Source organism: Nicotiana tomentosiformis, chromosome 2 (genome assembly GCF_000390325.3).
Source record: "Nicotiana tomentosiformis chromosome 2, ASM39032v3, whole genome shotgun sequence".
Classification (NCBI taxonomy): Eukaryota; Viridiplantae; Streptophyta; class Magnoliopsida; order Solanales; family Solanaceae; genus Nicotiana; species Nicotiana tomentosiformis.
In genome coordinates this window covers 4,896,512-4,916,788 of record NC_090813.1, presented here as the reverse complement: position 1 = coordinate 4,916,788, position 20,277 = coordinate 4,896,512, and positions in this window count along the sequence as shown.

Below are 20,277 nucleotides of genomic sequence, written 5' to 3'. Positions count from 1 at the left end.
TGGTCAGCTCAACAGTGTAGAGTCAGTATAACAAAAGAAGAAATTCGCCTTGGGAGAGATAATTCTCCACTGGTGTTCGTGGCAAGCCTATGAAGAGAGCATACCAGCCAATGCAACACCGCCCACTTGGCTCAGTTCTCAGAAATGCTTTTGAAAGAGTTTGTTTTCTGGACTCTCCGTAATGCGTGGTGCATAGGGTTTGAATGGTTGCATCATGTCACCATTGACGATGTCAGAATATGCCATCAAGTTCAATAAGTTAGCCCGTCATACTCGTACTTTGATTCCTACAGCCAGAGGGCGAGTCCATAGACTCATTAAAGGACTCAATTATGATCGTAAAATTTTGTACGACTCGGGAGCTACAAGCTGATACTTCATTTCTGCTAGTTGTACAAATTGCCAAGATATAAGAATGTGTTCGGGGTGAAAACAAAAAAAGAAACTAAGGAGACCAAGACGTCTCAAGGTTTTGGGGGATTCAGTGGATTCTACTCTGCAAGTATAAATTATTATGGAGGGGGCTCGGGCAGTCGGCAAGCCCAGTCCACATATCAGATTACTCGGGGTGCTCCAGTAAGTTCTTTTAATGCACCACCGACATGAGTTCCTACAATGGTTATTCCAGTTATCTGCACAGACTCAATATGAGCAGCCTAACCCGCAAAAGGGTTGTTATGAATACGGTGATACTAGGCACATCATGAGAAAAATTATCAAAAACTTGGGAGAGACTTATTTCATAAAAGCACTCAGGCTACGTGCCCCATTGCAGTTACTACACCACCCACACGACCAGTTAGGGGTGGAGGACAGATGAGTAAAAGACGTCCTAGAGGTGGAGACCCAGCCGTTGATATATTTGTTTTACGGTATGGCGGAGGTCGCTACATTAGATGGTGTCGTTACAGGTACGAACTCGATTTAATATAAAGGAATAATTTCCTTAAGTTGATTCGGTTCTCAATATCAAAACGAGTCTTCCTATTGTGCTCCACTTATAGGTGAACTTCATAATTCTATAATCTACTTATGTGTTTACCCCTGTTGGGAGATTTTATGGAGATAACTACGCCTATCATTTCGCGTTGGTCACTAATAAGAGCTGCGAGGCTAAATGTGGCTTTCTGTTACTCATTTCGGTAAATTTTGATGTAAATTCCAAATAATTAATTGCAAATTATGAATTATATGCCCTACCAGTGTGGGGTTCATTATGTGTTGTGATTTGGTGTAACCGAAATTATTTAAAAGGAGAAAATGGAAATTTTCAATTGGCACGATGTGGATATTACTTGTGATTCAGAACTGAGGACGAGATCCTCACATTTTTATGTAAATTGATATGTTTAAAACGGGCTACGAGCTGCGGTGGAAGTTATATAAGGACGAGATCCTTGTGAGAAAAATTCTTGTGTTTAAGTTCTCCCTTGTGAAATCAAATTTGTACTATAGTACTAATAGGGATTCATGTCTGTTAGGCTTATTTGAAAATTCTTATATGAAATTCTCTGTGCATAGTTGTCAAATTAGTGTTGTAATTATTAATTTTTAACCAACGAGGTAGGTGCCCGCCTAAGTGGCGTTAAATGTGACTCGTTAATTCGGGTAAATAATTATGAAGTCTTCATGCCTCGCATCTAGTTATCAGTATTGTGAAGGTTTGCGACGAGATTTTTGTTTACATGAGGTTAAATGATGATTCTGTAATTGATTATGAACAACTATTAAGACCAAATTGATCCAAGAGGGTGCCCCATTTACAGGGTCATACGAGTGTGAGTTAAGCTTTCAGAAGCTCAAGATCACTTTGACTCTGACACAAGCATTGGTATTACTTACATGTTCAAGGTCTTATACTGTGTATTGTGACGCGTCGCGTATTGGTCTCGGCGCGATGTTGATGCAAGACGGTAGGGTGATTGCCTACGCGTCTAGACAGTTAAAGGTACATAAAAAAAATAAAAAAAATAAAAAAATTCGGTCCACGACCTTGAGTTAGCAGCTATTGTTCGTGCCTTGAAGAATTTGGCTCCATTATTTGTACGGTGTCCATTGTGAGGTCTACACCGATCACCGAAATCTACAATATCTGTTTAAATAGAAGGATCTTAATTTGCGGCAGCGGAGATGGTTGGAGTTACTTAAGGATTATTATATCACCATTCTCTATCATCTTGGGAAGGCCAATGTAGTGGCCGATGCCTTGAGTAATAAAGCGGAGAGTTTAGGCAGCTTAGCATATTTACCGGTAGCAGAGAGGCCTCTAGCCTTGGATGTTCAGGCCTTGGCCAACCAGTTTGTTAGACTGGATGTTTCCGAGTCGAGCCGAGTTTTGCTTGTGTGGTTTCTCAGTCTTCTCTTTATGACCGTATCATGGAACGTCAGTATGATGACCCCCATCTGCTTGTCTTTAAGGACACAGTTCAGCACGACGATGCCAAGGAAGTCACAATTGAAGATGAAGATGTATTACAGATGCAGGGCAGGCTATGTGTGCCTAATATAGATGGTTTTCGTGAATTGATTCTCCAGGAGGCTCACAGTTTGTGGTACTCCATACATTCGGGTGTTGCGAAGATGTAGCAGGACTTGAGGCAACATTATTGGTAGAGGAAGATGAAGAAAGACATAGTGGAGTATGTAGCTCGGTGTCTAAATTGTCAACAAGTGAAATATGAGCATCAACGACCTAGTGGATTGCTTCAGAAGTTAGTGATTCCAGAATGGAAATGGGAGAGGATCACTATGGATTTTGTTGTTGGGCTCTCACGGACTCAGAGGAAGTTCCATGCAGCTTGGGTGATTGTGGATAGATTGACAATGTTAGCTCATTGCAATCCTATGATGACTACCTACTCTTACGAGCAGTTGGCTCGAATCTATATTCGCGAGATTGTCACATTTCACGGCATACCGGTATCTATCATCTCTGACCGGGGTACGCAGTTTACATTACGGTTCTGGAGGGCAGTACAATGTGAGTTGGGTACTCGGGTAGAGTTGAGTACAACATTTTACCCTCAGACGGACGGGCAGTCCGAACGCACTATTCAGATACTGGAGGATATGCTTCATGCGTGTGTGATAGATTTTAGGGGTGCTTGGGATCAGTTCTTACCACTTGCGTAGTTTGCTTACAACAATAGTTATCAGTCAAGCATTCAGATGGCTCCGTATGAGGCCTTGTATGGTAGGTGGTGCCAGTCCCAGTGGGTTGGTTCGAACCGGGCGAGGCTAGGCTATTGGGTACATACTTGGTTCGGGATGCCTTGGAAAAGGTTAAGTTGATTCAGGATTGACTTCGTATAGCCCATCTTGACAAAAGAGTTATGCGAATCGGAAGGTTCGTGATGTTGCATTCATGGTTGGTGAGCAGGTATTGCTCCGGGTTTCGCCTATGAAGGGTGTGATGAGGTTCGGGAAGAAGGGCAATTTAAGCCCTAGGTATATTGGGCCTTTTGAGATTCTTGAGAGAGTTGGAGAGGTGGCTTACAGACTTGCACTACCACCTAGTCTTTCTGCGGTTCATCCGGTATTCCATGTTTCTATGCTTCGGAAATATCACGGCGATCCATCTCATGTGTTAGACTTCAGTTCGGTTCAGTTGGACAAGGATCTATCTTATGTTGAGGAACCAATGGCTATTTTAGATAGGCAGGTTCGAAAGCTGAGGTCAAAGAACATTGCTTCTGTAAAGGTTCAGCGGAGGGGTCATCCAGTCGAGGAGGCGACTTGGGAGGTCGAGAATGATTTATACAGCTGTTATCCACACTTATTCACCAGCTCAGGTACTTTTTCTAACTCCGTTCGAGGACGAACGTTTGTTTTAGAGGTGGAGAATGTGATGACCCAAAATGTCATCTTTAAATTTAATGATTTATTATGTGATATAAGCACTAATTACCATTACTCGACTTGAGTGTGCAGTCCGTAAAAAATTTTCGGAAAAGTTTTCAGGTGAAAAATGGATTAAAATGTGAATTAGAGCTTTAAAACTCAATTGAGTTGACTTTGGTCAACATTTTGAGCAAACAGACTCAGATAAGTGTTTTGACAATTTCGGTAGGTCCGTATCGTTATTTGGGACTTAGGCGTATGCCCGGAATCAAATTCCGAGGTGCCTAGCCCGAGATATGGAATTTTGATGAAAAATTAAAAGTTTAAGTTCAAATAGTGACCGGATATCGAATTATGTGCAAATGACCCCGGAATAGAATTTTGATGATTCCAACAGCTCCGTATGGTGATTTTGGACTTAGGAGCGTGATCGGAATTTTATTTGGAAGTCCGTAGTGGAATTAGGCTTGAAATGCCGAAAGTTAAATTTTTGAGAAGTTTGACCGAGGGGTTGACTTTTTGATATCGGGGTCGAAATCCGATTCTGTAAATTTTCATAAATCCATTACGTCATTTATGACTTGTGTGCAAAATTTGAGGTCAATCGGAATTGATTTGATATGTTTCGGCACAAAATATAGAAGTTGGAAGATTTGAAAACTCATAATTCAATTCAATGCGCGATTCATAATTTCGGCGTTGTTTGGCATGGTTTGAAGCCTCAACTAAGTTCATATTGTATTTTGGGACATATTGGTATATTTGGTTAAGGTCCCGAGGGCCTCGGGTGGATTTCGGAAGGTTAACAGAATGGATTTCGGACAAAAAGGAACTGCTGGAATATTTCTGCTGCAGAAGCTATTTTTGGGCAGCAACTGGTGCAATCGCAGAGCTGACTTTGGAAGCTTATATCTCGAAATCTATAAGGAATCTGAACATTATCAAAACATGAAAGTTGTAGTCCTTTGATTCTAGTTTCCAGAATGATAAACCATTTATCATTCAGATATTTGTACAAAATGTTATGATCGATTGACTGAAGCTGGTACTGCAGATTTTGGCTACAACAGTGTGCATCGCCAGAAATTTCTGCTGCACAGGGTTGATTTTGGGAGCTTATATCTCGCAATCTATAAGGAGTTGGGTGATGAGAAAAACATGAAAGTTGTAGTACTTTGTATCTAGTTTGCAGAACTTTAAACCGTTTGGCAGTTAGAGTTGAGTACAAGAAGTTATGATTGATACACTACAGGCTGTCGAGGAAGTGTTTGATGTTTTCAACATAAGCATGTAATGATTCAAAAGTCCATTTTTAGTTCTAGAGATCGAAATTCGATTTCGAGACTTTCGACATTTTGATAATGAATTATATGAGTGATTTGGAAAGTTTGGTCTAATTTCATCAAGTCGCGATTGAATTGTAAGCGCGAAATATGAGTTAATTGTTTAACGAGCGAAATTGGTATCACATTGAGCAAATGAGCTCCGAATTGAGTTTCGATTGAACGAATGGGTTCGTAGTTTTATTTGTGACTCATAGGAACAAGAATCGTCGAATTCCGAGTTCGTATGATGGAGTTAAAGTCTTTTTAGTGAAATAAAACTGCTGGTGTAAATAGTCCTGGTGTGCACCTTTAGCGACCAGATGTGACACTTTTAGCGACGGGATTGGACTTTTAGCGACCGGTATAGTGTTTTTGGGGCAGAAACTTAAGGACCAAAAATGGTCATTTCCTTCATTTCGTTTTGGAGTTTTGGAGCACAGTTCTTGGGCGATTTTGAGGATTTCTTCAAGACTTCAACTTAGGTAAGTGTCCTATATCCAAATGTGATTATATTTCATAAATCCATGGTCATATTCATCATTTATTTCGGATTTAAATGGAAGAAATCAAGATTTTTGCAAAATCTTCCAAAAATGAAAATTTAAGATTTGGAGGTCGAGTTGTTATCGGATTTTGGTAAAATTGGTATGGGTGGACTCGTAATTGAATTGGTTATTGGATTTTATAAGTTTCGCCGGATTCCGAGATGTGGGCCCCACGGGCAAATTTTGAGCTAATTTCGGATTTTAATCAAAATGTAATATTTTCTTATGAAAGTGATTACTATAATTTTTGTTGACTGTATCGAATTAATTATGACTAGATACAAGTCGATCGGAGTCGGAAATTCGAGGAAAAAGCATAATACTTGGTTAAATTGGAGCAAGTCGAGGTAAGTGACTTGTCTAACCTTGTGTGGAGGAAATTTCCTCTAGGATTGGTATTGATGTGATTATTGAAATGTGTTAAAAGTCGTGTGCACGAGCTGACGAGTGTGTACACGGGCTAAATTGCGAAAGATTATATTTTTAAATTGTGTAGATCACTGTTGCGCATTTATTAAATTATTTTATCTTGTTATATTCTTCATCATTGATCTGAGATATATACTTCAAATTTGTTTGATCTTTTCTTACTAATTGTTTTACCTGTTTAGTTGAAACTTGGTTTCTTTTATTCTGTGCATTATTTGAAGGTTGATTTTCTTTAAATTAAATATTATTAATATGAAGTATTTGACATTTTTAAACTTGATATTGAAGCAACGTAGTAAAGATTTTGAAATATTATTTTCCTAAATTATTTACTCCTGAATATTTTTATACTCATTGTGAGATAAGGGTGGCTTGATACGCGTGGCTAGTAAGGGTGACTACTAGAAGTCGTGCGGTGTGATAAGGGTGGCTAAAACGCGGGATGCTATTTCGGAAAAAATATTTTCTTTAAAATAAATTGTGAAGGCTCCCGCGGTGATATAAAAAAATGAGATATTGTGAAATTATTTATAACTTGGGACTACGAGGCGGTACCTCGGTAGTGCCCTTGTTGATATTGATTTATGGCCATAGTTGCTTTCGATTAATTGTTGTGATTTTCATAAAGTTGAAGGAAATTCTGTTTTGATTCCACGAGATATTATTTGCAATTATTTGGTGTCATTAAATGTGACATACTATTTGATTCATTTCCAATGTCATTTTATTTTACTACATTGATAAATATTTTACCATGGCATTATTATATTCCAGTAGGGCCTCACCTGACCTCGTCACTACTCTACCGAGGTTAGGCTTGGCACTTACTGGGTACCGCTTTGGTGTACTCATACTACGCTTCTGCACATCTTTTTGTGCAGATCCAGGTATATTTTACCAGCCTAGACGTCAGTGAGTTACCTGCGCACGGAGACTTCGAGGTATATCTGCCAGCGTCCGCAGACTCCGGAGTCCCCTTCTATCATTTTATGTTGCTTCCTTATATTTTATTCAGACTTTGACATATAGAGACATTGAGAATAAATTCTTAGAAGCTTGTGACTTATTTCTACCGGTTTTTGGGAGTTGAAATTGTTTGAATTGTAGTTTATTTGTTTCAGATATTTATTATTATTCCGCATTGATAGGCTTACCTAGTCTTAGAGACTACGTGCCATCACGACATCCTACGGAGGGAGTTTGTGATCGTGACATTCACCTATTGGGATTATATCCAGGCATTTGATAAAGTGTTATACTACAATAATGATCGACACAAGCATACTTGGTTTATTAAAGTATGTGCAAAGATATTTGCAGAGGCTATTCCTAATTGGTTTTTAAACTGGTGGTCATACCACGGTCCGACAGTAAAAATTTTACCTGATCCATTTCTCATATTATACAAAGAATGGATAAAAATTTCCCCTTTTATAAATAATTTATATCACACAGATCATATCTGTTACCCAGAAAAAATTGACCAAATTTATTTATTTCTGGAATTCTCTATTCCCTGGATTCATAAATGGACTTCAAAAGTCGGATTCACCGAAGAACAAGTCCCGTGCTTATACAGGACCTTTTACAACAACTTTTGGGATAAACTAATGAAAAAGGATCCCAAAACAAAGACATTATTTGGGTTAGCAGCCAAATTAATAATTTTTTCACGAAGTTATTCATGAGTAACTTCTTTTAAAAGTTCTGTTACATTATCAGATGTAATAGTTTTCATATTCAAATCTTGAAACTGTGATTGCAATTTATAAAATTCATCATCATCACAAGTACATGTATCACCTTTGCAAGTTGTACAAGTATTATCAACATTTTTATCACTATCAGATAAATCAAGCAAATCTATTTCAGCTTCAGATTCTGACTCAAAATAATAATCAGATTCTGATCCAGAAGTGTATAACAAACCATAAACCTTATCACGTAACTCATCATCTAGTCCTAAGGTTTTCAGCTTTTGAAGCTTACAATTCGGGGCTATATGGCCAAATTTGCCACACTTATAACAATTAATGTCAGCAAGATCTCTCTTAGACCTATTTTTGGTAAATCTAGTAGACTTGCGATGAGCTTTCTTAGCTTCTCGTTCTTCTTTGGATCTATATCTTGATCTCTTTCTCCTATAAGGACTGTCTTGGTTAGGGTATCTATGATACTTATGTTTCTTCTTTTTATGAGTAGAAGCCTCGGGTAAACCGAACTGGGTGCAAAAGTCCCCTAATTGGTTTCTTTCCTTAAGCTTATCCATTTTAAGCTGTCTGGATAATCTTAATTCATTGCACAGGTTTAACCCTTCCTGTGTGCAAATTCCTATTAACTTACCATAGGTATAGTCTCTGTATGGAATTTCACCATAACTACCTCTTAAAATCTTTCTAACTCTTTCAGCAAATAAAGAGGGAAGGCCATCTATGAACTTAGCTTTCCAATGTTCAAGCTTATTTTTTGGTAGTTCCATCACTCTACTCATAAAAGTGTCTTTATACCATCTAAACTCACATAAGATCTTACATCTAAGTCCATTAAGGAGAGTGCGGACAGTCTTATTCTGGTTGGTAAATCTACCGTTGAAGTGTTCTAATATAGTAATAATAAGAGTATAAACAGCATCTTCCCTATTTGCCACTAGGGCCATTCCTAAGTTATCAACTCCTTCTTCAGTGGCTTGAGCATTAATAACCATTGCTCTTTCTTCGATAGTCAAATAATTGTCCCACCAACCACGAAGTTGGCCAGTAAAACCTGCAACAATCATTCTGCAAATATTTCTATCTGTATTTTTCACACTTTTACAGATAGTTGCATACATAAGCATTCTATGTACAAGAATAGTCAATTGTCTATCAGTTAATCCATCAAGATTCCATTCGTAAATTTCGGAACCACTGTAAGACGTATTAATCTGATTCCAATCACGTTCCTCTATTAAAACATCTTGAGGAGTTGGACGATTGTAATAATAAGTTTGCATTCTGGGTTTATCAGCGTATCTGCTATCCGCAAACTTACTATTTTTTTTGGGTAACTTCTGAGTTTATTAAACTCTGACAAAACATCCTTTTTATAGTCAAAAGTAGTATCTAATTTATCAGCAAAATCTTTTGATAAATCAATGGGTTTGATATTTAAACCGGATAACTTTTTATCAAGAAGTTCTTCTAAATCATTAAAAGATTTAAATTTAAAATCCTGAATCTCAGGAGGTCTTTGAATATGAGTAAAAACAATTTGAGATTCTGATTTGCTTCCTGAAGTAGAGGCAATATCAGTTATTTTCTTGCTAGTACTCATTTCTTTTATCAAAACTGTTAAATCATTAAGTTTTTTATCAAGAGAACTAATCTGTTCTCCCAAAACTTTAACATATAAGCTCAAATAATTATTTTGAGAAATTAATTTATTAATTTCTGTGATGCTGACTGCAGCAACATCTTCATCAATAAATTTTTGAAATGCAGTAAAAGTAATACTTGTATTATTAGGTAAAACAAAAGGTGCTTGAGGAGGGTAAATGGCTTTAGTAATATTGCCACTCCCGTCTTTATAAGATCTTTCCAAAACTTTTATAAAAAGTGGTAAATATGTGGTTACAATCCAAGGAACAAAATACATAATTTGATTATGTAAAGCACATGTTTCATAAAATTCTTAAGAAATATTGTTTAAATCTTCTTTACTATAAGTATCAAAAAACCAAGTTTTAAACCGGTTCCATTTATCATTGAAAAATTCCTTTTGAATATAACCTTTAGCTTGTGACCCTGGACTAAAATCAATTTGGTGTGGAATCATTTAAACATCATTTGGGTCAAAATCCATCTCGGATGCAGAAGGAATATCCTTATCAGGAATATTATCATTACCCTGAACAATATTTGTCTTGGGGTTAATCTTAACCCTTTCAACTGGCTTATCACCCACTTTAGTAGAAATTGTGTGTAAAGATGCAGCACAATTTCTAGCTGGTCCATAGACTGGTTCAACAGGAGAAATGTGTTGAATATCAGGCAACAGTCTATGATTGGTAAAGGAATGTCTATTATAATTAGAACTAATAGCAGGCAACAGTCTATTATTGGAAAATGACTGTCTACTATAAATGGAACTATTATCATCAAACTGAATGCAAATCCTTCCATCCGGATTTTGAGTAATATGAGAATACTCAGTATTACTGACAGCATTAGTTATCTGATTGGGGGATATAACCGAATCCAAAGTCCATGTAGTTGGAAAATTAATTTCTTCCCACTTAATAGGTCTCCTCGTGGTGACCTTAGACTTTGCAAAATTCGTTTCTACTAATATAGTCTGATAAGATGTATCGTATAATTTACACCTGGGGTTTAACGTAGATAGCAATTTAAAATAGATTCTATACGATAAACATATAAGTTCAGAACCAGGTGCATAATTATAACCATGCGTTTTCACATTTAATGTCAAAGCATCAAGTATATTAACATCAGATATAGATAATTGCAGATTGGGTTGAGTATTAAAATATACTAGGCCGTAGGCCACAGTAGATTCAATAGAACCCATCAGAGACTGTCTAAAATTCAGATTTCTGGCGTCTCTGAGAGCAGCCAAAAACGTCTCTGGTAACCCTTTAAGGGTTAATGGCTTAAACGCAATTTGAACCATACCAATATGCAGATAATTATATTGGTTTCTATAAACATCTACATCATGCTTGTTTAACAAACGAATAGTCTGTTCAGACGAATTTAAAGGTAAAGATTGCTCAGTTGTTTTAACAAGTTGTTTAGAAGAGAGTTTATCAAACCATCCATAATCATAGATTGTTCTAATAGGGACTTTAGGAATCGTCCATTTGTTTAACAAATCAAGGCTTTGAGGTATATCTACCTCTTCCAACCTAGCATTTTTTATACTAGTTTCTCCTAAATCCATATTTCAGAAACATATCTATGTCGAATATTTCATATCTATCTTATATATACCATGAAAGTACCTAGGCTCTGATACCATCTTATATCGATATATACATCTTATATCGATATATATATATATATATATATATATATATATATATATATATATATATCGATATACTATATATACATCTTATATACTATATATATTCGATATTAAATATTGAATATTAAAATTTAGGTCACAATTCTATAATAAAATTTACAAAGCATTGTCTTAGATATTTTTTAGCATCTTTTTGTCTCTAATATCTATTTAATTTTATTTATTTTTAAGATGTTGGGCCCACTTAGCCCGTTTAGCCCGCGGCCCGGGACCGTTTAGCCCGGGACCAAACGGTCCCGGTTCCGGTCCCGGTCCGGTCCTTAGGAAAAGCCCATTTAGGCCTGTGCCCGTTGGCCCGTTTAATTTGGACCCGGCCCACTTGGCCCGTTTAGGCCCGGGACCGGCCCACTTGCCAGCCCTACATGAAACACATAATGAGACTAATTATTGTTGCCGTTTTTTAGAGGGCATTTTATTTTATGATAGTTTCTAATCATTATTATGCATGCATATTTTCTGACTTGTTCCTAATTTAAAAAAACGGTTGTGGTTAAGTATTATTACTCACTGACCTAGCGACTCACTCCTCGCTATTTTTTTACAGAGACAACAGTTGACGCGAGCAAGGATTTCGTTAATTAGAGTACATGAGTTGATAGTTCATGGTGAGCCCCGCACTTGTTTGCGTGGGTGAAGAGTTTATTTATTTGTTATCATCTTTCCTTATGAACTCTTAGAGTCGCTACATAGTCATTTTTATTAGTGTCATGAGCATTCATTCGTTATAATGGACTAGTTACTAGTACTACACTTCTTCCCATATATATTTTATGGGTTTAGTATTATATATTGATAAGGTTGGTTAGTTGATAAAGACTGTGACAGATTTAGGTGATTATTGGTTGGTTGTTGTTTGTTTATGAGACAGAAAAACTTTTGGATAGTCCTTAAATAGGGAAACTCTGTCCGATTTTGTGTAAAATACCGATGAGGCTTACTTGGGGGAACTTTCTCCTAAGCACCAGTCACGATCCTAAATTGGGTCGTGACATGACCGAAGAGGAACAAGTTAGAATGAACGAGGTGGAAGCGCTCTGCCTGTTCAACGAAGCTCAACAGGCGCTGAATCGGGTAATTTTGAATGTCCCTTCATTATGTACTTAGATTTAATCATGAACAATCGTAATATTTTCCTTTGTGCTTGCAGGCCTCGGTGCTTCATCATGAGGCCTTTCTCTGATTTAGGGAGGAGTTCAAGCGTCACGAGGCTGAGACTCGGGAACTTGCTAAGAAAAAGGATTCTCACACGCTTCTTAGTGAGAAGCTCCAGGCCGAGTTAGAAGCGGCTCGGAAGGAGCATGCCGATCCGGTCGAGCAGGTAAGACGAATATTCGAACTTAGTGATTATGATTCAGACACATTGTCTAACAACCCGAACCCACAGGTTCAAAAATGACTTGACCAGATCTAGCAACTCCAGATGGAGGTGGACACGGGCTGAGGCCGAAGAATGGAAGAAAAATATGGACCGCATGGCCTCGAAAAAAGAGATTGCCCGAGCACAGTTGGATTTGGCTGAGGTTCAGCTTCGGGCTGTAAAGGAGAATAACTTAGAGTGGGCCTAAACGTTCGAGGGGATCCAATCTCAGTTGAACTCGGCTATTTCTGATCAAGAGAATTTGGCCGAGGAGCTCGAGGCGGCCAAGTTAGAGGTTTGTCGTGGACAAGACTAAGGCTGATGAAAAAATGGCTCAGTTCAAGGGCGATGTCAAGACTATTCAGGAGCAAGAGAGGAACATGGTGAAGCATGCGAGGTGGAAATCCCGAAGGGAGGCCCTCGAGGGAGTCCATGCTCAGAATTTTGACGTATTGGCTGAAATCGAAAATGCCAAGATATACGAAGCCAAGGCCAGGAAGCTGGCTTATCCCGAGAAAGATTCCGAGGGGTCCGAAAAGTCGGGTGGGTCCAATGGTGACGAAGACCTTGAAGGCGACGACGTAGCCCCCAGTGAAGATTAGGCCAATTAGGATCCTTTTGCTTTTTGTACTATCTTTTTGTTGAGGCCGTTCCACCTTTGTAAAAAATATATAAGGCTTTTCCCTTTCATTACTTTTGAATTTTTCCTTTGCTTTTTTATTTGTCTTCGCAAAGGTCGAAATGCCTTAGCATGAAATAATTAGGTTATGTTCGAAGGTTCGAACAAACCTTGCCTTTAACGTCACTTTGTGTTAAGGCATTGTAGGGATTCGGTGTTACCGAAAACTTTTTCCCAAAATAATTTAGGTTTAAAGCTTGTCGAGGGTAGCCTTTAGAACCGGTTATAAGAATTTTTTGAAGGCCTTGTTTTTGTTACGAGTCTCGAACGTATCCGAGCCATATTAATATGGCTGTAGCCTTTTAATTCGGGCAATCCAAATAAGCTTCATGCCCTCGAGTATTATTAACTCAGAACGACCTTGGCCTTTTAATTCGGGCAATGCCAAATAAACTTCATGCCCTCGAGTGTTATTAACTCGGAATGACCTTAGCCTTTTAATTCTGGCAATGCCAAATAAGTTTCATGCCCTCGAGTGTTATTAACTAGAAACGACCTTAGCCTTTTAATTAGGGTAATGTCAAATAAGCTTCATGCCTTCGAGTATTATTAACTCGGAACGACCTTAGCCTTTTAATTCGGGCAATGCCAAATAAGCTTCATGCCCTCGAGTGTTATTAACTCGGAACGGCCTTAGCCTTTTAATTCGGGCAATGCCAAATAAGCTTCATGCCCTCGAGTGTTATTAACTCGGAACGACCTTAGCCTTTTAATTCGGGCAATGCCAAATAAGCTTCGTGTCTTCGAGTGTTATTAACTCGGAATGGCCTTAGCCTTTTAATTCGGGCAATGCCAAATAAGCTTCGTGCCTTCGAGTGTTATTAACTCGGAACGGCCTTAGCCTTTTAATTCGGCCAATGCCAAATAAGCTTCATGCCTTTAAGTGTTATTAACTCGGAACGGCATTAGCCTTTTTAATTCGGGCAATGCCAAATAAGCTTCATGCCCTCGAGTGTTATTAACTCGGAATGACCTTAGCCTTTTAATTCGGGCAATGCCAAATATGCTTCATGCCCTCGGGGTTTGTTAACTCGGATTAAGGTGGCCCTTGGGCTCGATAGCTTTAGCTTCTTGAAATATGTAAGAAATATTTCAAAGGACAAGATGTTTATGTGCAAGGAAGAATCTTCTTTTATATTCTTGTGCATAATATGTGTACATGTATACATGTTTTGTGCCAGGGCTTGAGCGGTCTGTGTGGGCACGGTTCATTTGACCGTTTGGCCATTACAATAAATCCTATTGACCGAGGCCCTTTAATCATGTAATTTCTTTCCTTGTTAGAGTCGATAACCGAGGGTATTGCCCCTAAGTGTTTGGGGCATACTGAAGAGTGGCCTCGAATGTTGTTGTGATTATTGTCACTGGTTCGTAGCCGACCTTCAATTCTAAGTTAACATGATTTACTTGTTGCCTTGTTAAAAACCTTGCCAGAAAACTCATTTGGGATAAAGCCGGTTTAAGGGAAAAAGAGTGCAACGCGTACTTTCAAACCTAGGATCTCGTATCATCCCTTGTTGGTCACCTGCAAGTGTTAGTTTGAAATATAAAATAAAAGAAAGAACGATGATGTACCTTAGCATTAATGTTGCTTTACATGAGTTATATTCCAGTTGCTCGGCAATTGTTCGTCGTTCAATGTTTCGAGCTTGTAGGATCCTTTTCCGGTGATCTCGATAATTTGGTACGATCCTTCCGAGTTTGGCCCCAATTTCCCTTCGTTCGGGTTTCAGGTGTTCAATGTAACCTTTCTTAGTACTAAGTCCCCGGTATTGAAATATCAAAGGTTGGCCCTTCGATTATAATATCTCTCGATCCGCTATTTTTGGGCGGCCAATCAGACAAGGGCGGCTTCGCGCCTTTCATCTAATAGTTCCAGACTCGTCGTTCGATTCCTTTGTTGCATGTCAGAATCTGATGCTCGGTTCTCCGACCTCGACCGGTATTAAAGCTTTAGTTCCATAAACCAAAAACAATGGTGTGGATCCGGTACTGAACTTCGAGGTTATGCGGTACGCCCATAAGACCTCAGGTAGCATTTCTTTCCATTTTCCTTGGGCGTTGATCAACCTATTTCTGAGGTTTTGGATTATGGTTTTATTGGTGGATTCTGCTTCTCCGTTCCCACTAGGGTGGTAAGGAGTGGATAAGATCCTTTTGATCTTATGGTCTTCGAGAAACTTGCTTACTTTGCTGCCAATAAACCTTTTTTAGTTGTCGCACACAATCTCGGCAGGTATTCCGAATCGACATATAATGTGGTCCCAGATAAAACCATTGACTTCTTTTTCTCTGACCTTTTCATATGTCTGTACTTCCACCCATTTAGAAAAATAGTCAGTCATAAATAAAATAAATTGAGCCTTACAGGGTGCCCGTGGAAGTGGGCCAACGATATCCATCCCTCATTTCATGAATGGCCATGATGACAAGACCGAATGTAGCGGCTCTCCTACTCGATGAATCATCGGAGCATGCCTTTGGCATCCATCGCATTTTCAAATAAACTCCTTTGCGTCTTTTTCCATATCGATCTAGTAGTAACCAAGTCTGATTATTTTTTGAACCAGTGATTCGGCGCCCGAATGATTTCCACAGGTATCTTCGTTGATTTCCCTCAAAACATATTCGGTGTCTCCCGGTCCCAAACATATTGCTATCTGGCCATCGAACATTCTTTTGACTAAGGTTCCATCCTCTAAAACTAAATCGGGTTGCCTTCGTTCGTAGGGCCCTCAATTCTTTTGGGTACGAGGGCAGTTTTTTGGTCTTGAGATATTCTACATACTTATTTTTCTAGTCCAAAGTTAGGCTTGTTGAGTTTATCTCGGCGTGGCCTTGTTCCACCACCGATCTTATAAGCTGTACAATTTCTCCCGAGTTGATCTCGTTGTCTTCGACCGACAATCCCAAGTTAGCGGGGCATCAGCTTCGCTGCTTTGATCCCGAGGTAAATGTTGCAAAGTTCATTCTTTGAACCGATGTAATGTCACCTTTAACTTGTCCCAGTATCTCTGCATTCGTTCTGTGATCATGGCCTCATATTCGGCATCATTCTTAGTCAATTTCACAGTTTTAATAGATTACCTAATTATTTTACTTGTTGGTGGCTTTAGTGCGATGCCAAGACCGGACCCTTTTGCGCTTGAAGCACCGTCCATAAAGAGGGTCTAGATTCCTGAGGAAGTCCCCGAGTTCATCAATAACTCTCTTTCGACCTCGGCTATTAAGGTCGGCGTAAAGTCGGCCATGAAGTCTGCCAAAATTTGGGACCTAATGGCGGTCCGGGGTCGTTCTCAATATCGTAACCACTTACTTCCACGACCCATTTGGCTAATCATACCGAGATTTCGGGCTTATGCATCACGTTCCTTAATGGGTAAGTTGTTACGACACATATGGGGTGACATTAGAAGTATGGTTTTAGTTTCCTAGAGGCGTTTAGCAAGGCGAGCGCCTGTTTTTCTAGGTGAGGGTACCTAGTTTCGGCCTCACCTAAGGTCCTACTAACATAATAAATTGGAAATTGCATACCTCGTTCCTCCCAAACTAGGACTCCAGTTACCGCTATCTCCGAGACCGCAAAGTACAAGTATAATTATTCGTCTGTCTTTGGTGTGTGAAGCAGCGGCGGGATCGATAAGTATTTTTTTAGCTCCTCCAAAGCTTGTTGGCATTCCGGAGTCCATGAAAAGTTATTCTTCTTTTTCAATAGTGTGAAGAATCGGTGGCTATTATCAGACGGCCTCGAAATAAATTGCCCGAGGGCGGCTATGCTCCCGGTTAGCCTTTGCACGGCCTTTACGTTGTCCACGACTGTGATATATTCGATGGCTTTGATCTTATCGGGGTTTATCACGATTCCTCAGTTGGATACCATGAACCCGAGAAATTTACCTGATCCAACTCCGAACGCACATTTTTCCTGGTTCAGCTTCATATTGTACTTCTTCAATATGCTGAAAGTTTCCTGCAAATGATTTAAATGGTCCTCTGCTCATAGGGACTTAACCAACATATCATCAATGTAAACCTCCATCGATTTTCCTATTTTTTCCTCAAGCATCCGGTTTACTAGGCGTTGATAGTGGCACCGGTATTTTTTTAATCCGAATGGCATTATGTTATAACAGTATGTGCCGTATTTAGTGATGAGAGAGGTTTTTTCCTGATCACTCGGGTTCATCCGTATTTGGTTGTACCTGGAATAGGCGCCGAGAAATCTGAGGATCTCGTGGCCGGCCGTGGCATCGATCATACGGTCGATGTTGGGCAAAGGAAAAGAGTCTTTGGGGCATGCCTTATTCAAATCTTTGTAATCTAAACACATTCTTAGTTTATTCACTTTTTTAGGGACTACCACTACGTTTGCCAACCAATCCGGGTATTTAACCTCCTGAATGGACCCTATTTTAAGGAGTTTAGATACCGCGTCCTTGATGAAATCATGTTTGACCTCAAACTAGGGCCTCCTCTTCTGCTTGGAATCACTTCTTCAACTACAAACATCTCTTTTGCGGCCGGTTGTTCCCCGTAGATTGTCTTAATCCCCTCCGGAGTTGGGAATTTTAACACTTGGTGAAGAGTTGAGGGCACTGCCCTCATGTTGTGGATCCATGGCCTTACGAGAAGGGCGTTGTACCTCATATCTCCTTCAATCACATAAAACTTGGCCTCTTGTATGGTTCCGGTGATATTGACCAGTAACGTTATCTCCCCCTTAGTGGTTTCACATGCCATGTTGAACCCGTTTAGAATTCGGACTGCAGGCACGATTTTGTCTCGTAGACCGAGCTGTTCCACGACCCTCGACCGAATGAAGTTGGCCGAGCTACCTGGATCAATCAACACACGTTAATTCGAGTTTTACTTACGAGTATAGATATTACCAATGTATCATTGTGAGGCTGTATGATCCCTTCCGCATCCTTGTCGCTGAAAGATAAAATTCCTTCCGGTGATCATATTTATGACGTGTTGAGGTTCAGTGTCTTCATGTTCTGTCTGTTTGTTAGAATCCCTATTCCTAAAGTAGTTCTGGGCTCGGTCGCTCAAGAATTCTAGAAGGTGCCCATTGTTGAATAAACGTGCTACTTCTTCTCTAAACTGTCGACAATCTTCCATTCTATGACCGTGAGTGCCATGATATTTGCACATCTGGTTAGGGTCCCTTTGAGCTGGATCAGATTGTAGAGGTCGAGGCCATTTGGTATCATTGATGCGCCTGATAGCTGATACGATGGCAGCAACATCAGGCATTAAAGTTGTATTCTGATAGCCTCGGCGCTTCTTTAAGCCCAATGGACCTGTCGAAGCTGGTTTTGGTCATGAGCCCCGGTTGCTTCAACCTTGATCATTTCTCCTTTCATTTATTATGGGGTTCTACCCGGACCCACTGCTCCTTCGATCTCTATTATATGGTAGATATCGATCCCTGTTTGATCTTGGTTCAAGATCGATGTCTCTCTTGACTCTGTCGAGGGTTCTGACGGGATAAAAAGACTCCGAGGGGGCTCCGAGTTGGTCATCTTCGACTATGATTTTTGATTGATACCGGTTATGTACATCTGCCCGGGTAACGACAGGGTATTCTATCAGATTCTGCTTCAGTCGGTGTGAAGCTAAGTGAAAACTTGAACAGCCCAATCATCGGGGACTGGCGGCATATCCATTCGTTCCAATTGAAAACGGGACACGAATTCTCTGAGCATCTCGTTATCCTTCTGTTTAACTTTGAAAAAGTCTGATTTCGTGGTTTCGACCTTGATGGCACCAGCATGTGCTTTCACGAAGGAGTCTGCAAGCATAGTAAATAATTCAATAGAATTAGGAGGTAAGTTATGATACCATGTCATAGCTCTTTTTGACAAGGTCTCCCCAAATGTTTTCAGTATAACAGACTCGATCTCGTCGTCTTCCAAGTCGTTCCCTTTGATGGCACACGTGTAAGAGGTTACATGCTCGTTTGGATCGGTCGTTCCGTTATACTTAGGTATTTCGGGCATATGGAGTTTCTTGGGGATTGGATTTGGGGCCGCGCTCGAAGGAAAAGGTTTTTGCACGAACTTCCTGGAATCCAGCCCTTTCAATATTGGAGGTGCTCCCGAGATTTGATCTACCCTGGAATTGTAGGTTTCCACATTTTTGTTGTTCGCTTCGATTTTCTTTCCCCCTAATTCTATCCGCTTTGTCAGCTCCTCGAGCATCTTTATAATCTTGGGGTTAATACCAGATTCTTGTTCATTTGACCTTACTACGACCGGTTCATTTCTGCGGGTGACTTCACGGGGAAGATCAGGTTCAACCCTGCTCGGCGTTTGGCTTTGACTTTGCAACTGAGCTATCACCACCTGTTGAGCTTGCAGCATTTCGAAGATCATCCATAGGCTGATCCCGTCTTTTTCATTGTTTTATGTGTTTCGAGCTGCCGATCGGCCTCCACCACAAATGCTATTTTCGAGGTCGGTAGGCAAGTTGGCATCGATAGCCACATGTGAATTAACATCAATCGGATCTGCGATCAAAATTCCTACGGGACCAGCGGGTGGCCCTACGTTACCGGGTGCTATGTTGTTATTCTCACCCTGATGACCAGACTCGTTGTCGATATGTAGGGGTGCTAATTGAGAGTTTGACATTTTTAGCATGAAATCAAAGATACTTCAAAGAGCAAGTGTAAAGTAGTGTGTGCTATGAAGATTTGTATCAAATAACCACTATTATCCTTAGCCCCACGGTGGGCGCCAAACTGTTTACCCTCAAAATCGGATAACAATTGAATTTGTTAGTGGTTATAAGGACATGTGGATTAACTTGATACAAATCGATAAATTAGATTGCAATTGAAATAAATAACGATAGATTAACCGTAAACCACGTGAGTTGGATGATTTCGGCTTAGGAAAGCAGGTCACCCTTGAATTGAATGCACTTTATTTGACACCAAAATATCAAAGAGTAAGCATTTAGAGAATGTATTGCTTATTAGTATATGCAATGTCTTTTATGAATTGTCAA